This window comes from Dasypus novemcinctus, chromosome 21 (genome assembly GCF_030445035.2).
Source record: "Dasypus novemcinctus isolate mDasNov1 chromosome 21, mDasNov1.1.hap2, whole genome shotgun sequence".
In the NCBI taxonomy this organism is placed as follows: domain Eukaryota; kingdom Metazoa; phylum Chordata; class Mammalia; order Cingulata; family Dasypodidae; genus Dasypus; species Dasypus novemcinctus.
In genome coordinates this window covers 82,587,953-82,596,149 of record NC_080693.1, presented here as the reverse complement: position 1 = coordinate 82,596,149, position 8,197 = coordinate 82,587,953, and the positions used below count along the sequence as shown (strand labels likewise).

General features: G+C 54.0%; 1 long non-coding RNA gene and 1 pseudogene across 1 annotated transcript; one reads left to right on the top strand and one right to left on the bottom strand.

The window, feature by feature from the left end:
* Window positions 1–4,283: 4,283 nt before the first annotated feature.
* Window positions 4,284–4,400, bottom strand: LOC111764622 (U6 spliceosomal RNA; annotated as a pseudogene).
* LOC131274878 (uncharacterized) lies at window positions 4,339–7,712 on the top strand. Its single transcript, XR_009182199.2, has 3 exons — window positions 4,339–4,443; window positions 6,136–6,746; window positions 6,880–7,712. It is a non-coding gene; the product is annotated as an uncharacterized lncRNA (long non-coding RNA).
* The last annotated feature ends 485 nt before the right edge of the window (window positions 7,713–8,197 follow it).

Below are 8,197 nucleotides of genomic sequence, written 5' to 3'. Positions count from 1 at the left end.
TTTTGGAGAAATGTCTATTCTAGTCCTTTGCCCAGTTTTTTAATTGGATTGTCTTTTTATTGTTGAATTTAAGAGTTTTTTTTATATATTCTGCTCGTACACCTTCATCAGATATATGACTTGCAACTATTTTATTCAGTAGGGTGTGTTTTCACTTTCTTGATAATGACTTTTCATGCACAGAAGTTTTTAATTTTGATGAGGTCTAATTTACCTATTTTTTCTTGTGTTGCTCATGCTTTGGTGTCACCTTTAAGAATCCTTTGCCTAATATAAGTCCTGATGATTTCCCCCCATGTTTTCTTCTAAGGGTTTTATGGTTTTAGTGAGAATGGACTTTTAAACAGTGCTTTATTTTATGTGATATATATATATATGTTCACATGATCTTTGTAGAAAACACTGAAATGCATAAAAAAAGAAAAGTAAAACCACCTTGTAGACTTTTTCTAAAGAAAATAGTTTTCAAACCTTGCCCATTTGGGGAGTCGAATTGCTTACATCTCACCCCAGCTGGACGGAGGGCTCCACTCGGCCGATGAGGGCAGCGAAAGCCGGGCTTCCGAGCGTGACATTGTAGCCAGGCGGTGAGGGCTAGGAGGAGTGGGTGAGCGTGGTGGGTGAGGTCAGGTTCTTGGAGCGGGGACACGGGCTGGGGCGCTGGTCGTCTGCCCAGCAAAGCAGGGACATGGGAAGGCAGAGGCGTCCTTCCACACTGAGGCAAAGGGGGTCTCCCTCACGGTGGGGCTCGAGGGGCTCCCGTGATGGGAGGTGGGTGGCCATGGGGTTCTGGAAGAGGGGGAGGAGGATGCGAGGAGAAGTAACGGGGCGACCTGAGCTGGGGATGCACCCGGCTGGGGTGTGAGGGGAAAGAGGGCGATGCTTCCGGAATTGGGCAGGGGCCACCTCCTGCGGGGCCTGGAGACCCTCGCAAGGAGCTTGGGTTACTTCCCCGGGGGAGCCCGAAACCACTGGAGCTGCACTCACGGGAGAAGGACTCAAAGCACCACCAGGTTTGCGTTTGAGAAAGTCAGCGCTTGGTGCCGATGGGTGCGCCCTGGGGGAGTTGCGGGGAGGGGGCGGCGGGAGGAGCCCTCACAGGCCAGGTGGGAACGGTGGGGGAGGCAGGCTGGCTCCTGCGCGGACTCGGAGGGCAGAGCTGATGGCAGGAGCCAGAAGCAGGGTCAAGGACAAGGGCAGGCTTGGGGTCTGAGCAATGGAAAGAATGGAGCTGCCATTTCCCGAGCTGGGGAAGAGTGTGGGAGGAGGGGGTGCGCGTGATTAAAATAGTGGGCGCCTGAAGGGCTGGACAGAGACGGACACCGGCGCCGCACCACGAATCCAGGCGCCACGGCCGGTAGAATGGCGCAGGTTGTGCTTTTCTTTTTTTAAAGATTTATTATTATTTATTTATTTATTTCTCTCCCCTTTCCCCCCCACCCTAGTTGTCTGTTCTCTGTGTCTCTTTTGCTGTATGTTCTTCTTTGTCCGCTTCTGTTGTTGTCAGCGGCACGGGAATCTGTGTTTCTTTTTGTTGTGTCATCTTGTTGTGTCAGCTCTCCGTGTGGGTGGCACCACTCCTGGGCAGGCTGCACTTTCTTTTGCACTGGGCAACTCTCCTTACGGGGTGCACTCCTTGCACGTGGGGCTCCCCTACGCGGGGACACCCCTGCGTGGCACAGCACTCCTTGCGCGCATCAGCACCGCGCATGGGCCAGCTCCACACGGGTCAAGGAGGCCCGAGGTTTGAACCGCGGACCTCCCATGTGGTAGACGGACGCCCTAACCACTGGGCCAAGTCCGCTTCCCAGCAGGTTGTGCTTTTCTATCTTCTTATGGAAGTAAAACTTACACACAGAAAGCACAGACATCATAAGTGAACAAACGGCTCAATTTTCAAATGTCACCAGCCACCTGAGACACGCTCTAGGAACTCCTCCAGTTATCACCCCACCCCTATGCTCACGTTGGAGGTTAGTTTCTACTGTGTTTGTTTGTACTTCTTATATAAATGGAATCAAAAGTGTGAACCCTTTTTGTGCTGGCTTCTTTCACCCAACGGCATGCTAGGGAGATCTTCCCATATGATTGAGGGCAGAGAACATTCTAGTACATGTCTTTTGGGGAATAGATGTGGCCTTCTGTTGAGTATATTCCATAGAGTGGACTGGCTGGGTCAGAGGCTGTATGTTCAGCTTTGATAGAGGCTCTGAAACATGATCCAAAGTGGTTGTATCAATTTACCCTCCCACCAGCAATGGCGGAGAGTTCCAGTTGCTCTATATCTTCACCCATACTATGTCTTTTCTGATTTTTTCATTTCGGCGTTTTTGGTAGGTGGGCAGTGGTATCACAGGGTGGTTTTAATTTGCATTCCCCTGATAACTAACTCACTTGGGCACCTCTTCTCTTTATGGGCCAATTGCCTCCTGGGTGTCCTCTTTTTTGAAGTGCCTGTTCCAATCTTTTGCCCATTTTATTTTGGATTGTCCATCTTTGTTGCACTGATGTTCAGGTCTTTCTATATTCTGGATATGGGTCCTTTGTCAAATATACAAATTGCAATTTTGTATTATCAATTTCGAATGATTCAAAAGGTCTCGGCTCACTCCCAAATATCCTCCAGTGCTCCCCCAAAGGACGTACCATTCTAAGTAAAACAGCACGATTGGCTGGCAAGTTGGCCGAAGAAAGGTCCCCGAGCCCACCTGCCCCTGGAGTGCTACCTTCTAGGCCCCTTTGTAGAAACTTTACCGAAACTCAGGGATTGCCACTGCTAGTAACTTAGCCAGCTCCTGTCAGCCTGGAACGTGCCCAAAAGAGAAGTCAGAGGCCCGAGACCCAGGCCCTGGCATGCCATCAGTGAGGAAGTGTTGACCACTGCTCTGAGGATGTTTTGTCCCAGAAGCCCATGAGGGGGCAGGGCCTGGGCTGGCGCGTCCCTGGAGCCCAGCTCCTTGCCCGCTCCAGGCAGTAGGAACGAAGGTTGGGAGCGGGTGCCCTGGGCCCCCCGCCGTGGCCTGAAGCCTGCAGAGCCGGACGCTGGGCCGGGCGTGCTGCCCGGGACCTTCAGGTAGGCTGCCCCTCCCCAGTGCACACTGCTCTTGTGAACGAGGCCCGGGGACGGGCGGGAGTCAGGGGGACCCCATGGTGCCCCGGCAGCCCAGGTGGCCGTGGCCGGATTCTAGGGACACTGCAGGGCTCCCACCCGCTCTGGATTCGAGGGGGGCTGCCAGCGCCTCACCACTTCCTGCTCAAGCCCAGCTCCTCACCTGCCCCCCGGGCACCTGAGCGGCTAAGCCTGGCTAGAAGAAGATCCCGAGTTGGCTGGCTGGCTGGCCCTAGAGGTGGAGGGGCTGTGGGGCCCCCAAGGAATAAATCCTGCACCATTTCCTGAGTCGGTTCCCTCACAGCTCGTCTCTTGCGAACGTTGCTCACGAGGAGAGACTCTGTCCCTCACACATCCTCTGCCTCCCTCCCAGCTGCTACGCCCATTGCTTCATCCAGTGAGGAACTTAAAAGCGACCCCAGGGAAGCGGATGTGGCTTGAGCAGTTGAGTGCCTGCCTACCACCTGGGAGGTCGTGGGTTCGATTCCTAGTGCCTCCTAAAGAAGATGAGCAAGACAGCAAGCTGATGGGACCGGCTGGTGCAGCAAGCTGATGTAACAGGATGATGCAACAAAGAGACACAATGAGGAAACACAATGAGAGACACAACAAGCAGGGAGCTGAGGTGGCTCAAGCAATTGGGCACCTCCCTCCCACATGGGAGTTCCCAGGTTTGGTTCCTGGTGCCTCCTAAAAAGCAGATGAGCACCCAATGAACAGACACGGAGAGCAGACAGTGAGTGCAAACAATGGGGAGGGGGGGGTTAGAATAAATAAAATAAAAATAAATCTTAAAAAAAAAAAGCAATCCTAGCCATTCTACCTGCATCCTGACAGTCGCTGACCATGCAGCCTAGGGCCATGAGTTCTTCTTGCCAAACCTCAGTTTCCCCATCTGTAAATGAAAATGTTGGAACAGATGATCCCAAGTGTCCTTGTCTTTATAAATTGAGGACGGTGGGCTTTCCTCTTCCCGGGCTATGCTCTCCCACAGCAGCCTGCCCGAGAAAGGACTCACCTGTGTTCTCAGGGAGGCAACGTCCCCGCCTCATGACCAGGTGGTTCTTTCGAGCAGGTTTTCCAAGGGCAGCATCGCCTTTCCGCCTGTTCCAGGCAGGCCTCCACCAAACAGTTTCCAAGTCTCTCGTCATTTCATCCTTCCAATAACGTCATAGGAAATGTGCTACTGGGGTCGCCCTTTCACAGAATTTGCGTGTCATCCTTGCGCAGGGGCCATGCTAATCTTCTCTGTATCGTTCCAATTTTAGTATATGTGCTGCCACGCGAGCACTGGGGTTCCCCTTTCATAGAAGAGGAAATCCAAGTCTGGAGAAGTAAGTCACCACAGGGAAGCAAGCCCGCAGCAGGTCCCAGCCAGGGGGCTACATATTTGCATAATTGGTTCCAAAGGCAGGGGGAAAGTGTCCCTAAAGGTTCTGAAATACAAAGCTTTTCCCCCTCTTCCACAGTCTCTCTTGACTTGTGAAGGTGTTGTTTTAACCTGCTCTTTAGTGTTGTTCTAAATTTTAAAGATTTTAATTTGAATCATTCAGAACCACAACAATAAACAGCGAATCCACCTCCCACTACCTGCCCCTGCAGCTCCTCCCAGCCTTCCCCTTGTCACCTCAGCTGCCTTAGCGCTGCCTGCGCAGGGGGGCTGGGCCTCCTCCCTCCTCTCTCCTCCCACCCCCTCCTCCCTCTTCCCGCCTCCCATCCCCTCCTTCCCCTCCCTCCTCACACCCCCTCCTATCACCTCCCACCCCCTCCTCCCTCCTCCCACCCCCTCCTATCACCTCCCACCCCTTCCCCTTCTTCCCTCCTCCCCTCCTCCCTCCTCCCACCCCTCCCCCTCTTCCCTCCTCCCTCCTCCCACTCCCTCCTATCACCCCCACCCCCTCTTCCTCCCCACCCCCTCTTCCCTCTTCCCCCTCCTATCACCTCCCACCCCCTCCTCCCTCCTCCCACCCCCTCCTCCCTCCTCCTACCCTCTGCTCCCTCTTCCCCCTCCCTCCTCCCTCTTCCCCCTCCCTCCTCCCACCCCCTCGTCCCTCCTCCCTCCTCCCTCCTGGCGCTCTGCTCCTTGCTGTAGAAAGCTCCTAGAAGAGCCATCTCTCCTGGCATCTCTTCTTCCCACTAACGTCCTCTCTTGTCCCCTCGGCCACCAAAGCGCTGTGGCTTGCAGCTCATGGGCCCGTCTCTGGGCTGCCTCCTAGGGCCTCTTGGCAGCAGCTGGCACAGCTGGCCCTCCCTGGAGGTCCTGTCACCCTCTCCTGGGAGCCACACCCCTTCCTCGGTCCACTGCCACTCGCTCCTTCCCCTCCTCCTCCCAGTCTCGGAAGGCCAGTGCCTCAGAGTCAAGGCTGAGCCTCCTTCTCTCTGTGTTCACCCCACGGGGCCTCGTCCAGCCCTCGCCTTTCAGTCCATCCCTGGGCTGAGCCGATGGGTCCCAGGTTCACATCCAGCCGGCCTTCCCCTCCCCGCCCCGGCCCACGTGCCCTGAGCCACTGCGGCTCCACGGCACCTCCGACCCAGCTGGCCCGCTCAGGCCACGCCCTTCCCCCCCACCCTGACCGCTCCCCATATGTCTCCCACCTCAAAGGGGCCAGCTCCACTCTGCTTTGCTCAGGACAAATCAGGTCATCCTAAGACCCCAGAGGCCAGAGTGGCCCCCTTAAGAAGTAAATCGGAGCAAGAAGATGCCCCGAGGCTGCCATTGCATCCGGGACAGTCCTGCCCGTCTCCCCCCCTCTACCCCCGCCTGCTCCAGCCACACTGAGCTCTTCTTCCTCTCTCAGGCTCAGCTCTGCCCTGTCTCTGCCTTTTTCCAGGATTGCTCTCCTCCCGGAACATTGCATGGCTCACTCAAGCTCTGCTCACACGTCATCTGCCCTGCCTGCCCTGACCTCCCTAAACAAAGCAGCTCCCCCAACCCATCACTCACTCCATTCTCTTACCCTGCTTATTTTTCTACATGGCCTTGTTACTTATGAACATTATTTTTTTAAATACATTTTTGTTGTTAGGCTCCACGAAGACTGTTCCTTGTTCAACCTGCATCCCTGTGCCTAGAACGAGGCCTGGAACACAACAGGTGCGCCATGAATTCTTACGAATGAATGAAAGAAAACCATGCATCTCTTTGGAAGAATGACCATTCTTCCTTTCTGTGATGAGCAAGCATACTCATCGTCTCAGGCGCGGAAGTGGCATCCCTTACTCTCGGGGTCTCTACTGTTGAAATGAAAGGAGAGAGCACCTGGGGTTGACACCATCTTTCATTACACTTGCATTTATTGGGAGCCTGGGGAGGGCACCTTTTATGGCTGGACATTGGAAGGTGTTCAAAGATGTTCCTAAGGGGAAGAGCAAGCTGCCAAACGGACTGAATACAACGACTCCTGTTAGGAACAGAATCATGACCCTCAAAAGTTGGGTTCAAGTCTGAACCCCCAGGCCTGGTGTGAACCCACGTGCACAGAGCACCTTCGACGAGGCTGTGGGTCAATGTGAGGCCAAACTGAATGAGCACGGCTGACCCGAGAGTGGCGAGGAGCTGTGTAAAAGGACAGCTTTCCCCCGTTACTGAAGGGACACATCCTACCAAAGAAGGACTCGGACAAGCCCAGCGTGGCGAGTAAAGAGCGTTCGTGTAGGGGGCTTACATGGGGTCTCCATCCTCGGTGGCGGGAGGAGAGACAACATATTCTGAGCTTGATTGTCCTTGCTTGCCGCAAAATGAGAGGGGTCCTTTTTCTTTCCTTTTTCAGGAGGTATCAGGATTGAACCCCAGATTTTGTACATGCAAAGCAAGCACTCAACCACCGAGCTCCATCCGCTCCCCTGGAGACGGGTCTTTCATGACGCATGTCCACGTGCAGATGGGAAGGCCAGGCCGCGAGGGGCAGCAGGACTTTTCAAGAATGCAGCGTTGCAAGGTTTCCTGACAGTCGCCAGCTCACAGCCAGGTCCCGAGGCTTGCCTGTTAACACTTCAGGAATGGAATGCTGCTGCAACTGAGGGCGAAGACCCAGAGGGACGGGGGAGAAAATGCAGTCACAGACGCCACGAGGGCCTTAATCCAGTATGACTGGAGTCCTTACAATCCAAGGAAATGTGGCCGCAGAAGCGGAAGCCAGAGGAGAGACAGAGCCCCTCGCGACGGAGGCCGCGACGGAGGCCGAGGCTGAGCCCCCCACAGAGTGCTGCAGACTCTGAGACAAAACCTGGCCCGCTGGACTTCCAGCCCCCAAAACTGCGAGGCAATTAATTCCTGATATTTAAGACAACTGGTGGCTCTTACTTGTCAAAGCAGCCCTGGCAAACTCAGACAATCCCCTTTTATTTAAACAATGGATAAATGTTAACGCTTATCTTTAGGAAAACAATCTGGAAGGCAGTGGGGTTGCCCCATAGCATCATGGCATTCTCCATCTTGGTTACCCACGACCCTCAGGCTGAGCCCCTCGGGGGAGGACGGAAGGGAGGGGGGCACTGAGGCTTAGTATTTTCTTTATAAATCTAATTATGGTCTTAAAATAGGAACAATCACTTTCACTCTGAGTTAAGTTCAATCAACTCATAAATTTCCCATTAACTTCTCCTTAGGTTCTTTTTTTTTAAGGTTTATTTATTTATTTCCCCCCTCCCCCCTCCGGGCCCCAGTTGTCTGTTCTCTGTGTCCATTTGCTGCGTGTTCTGTGTCTGCTTGTCTTCTCATTGGGCAGCTCCGGGAACGGATCCTAGGACCTTCCAGAGTGGGAGAGAGGCGATCATTCTCTTTGTGCCACCTCAATTCCCTGTTCTGCTACATCTCTTATTGACTCTCCTCTGTGTGTCTTGTATCATCTCGCTGCGCCAGCTCTCCACATGGGCCAGCACTCCTGCATGGGGCAGTACTCCACGTGGGCCAGCTCACCACACGGGCCAGCTCGCCTTCACCAGGAGGCCCTGGGTATCGATCCCCGGACCTCCTATATGGTAGATGGGAACCCAATTGCTTGAGCCACATCTGCTTCCCTCCTTCTCTCCATATAGGTCTATAACTACACTTACCTTCTTAAATAACATGCCTACCTAAAATCCCAA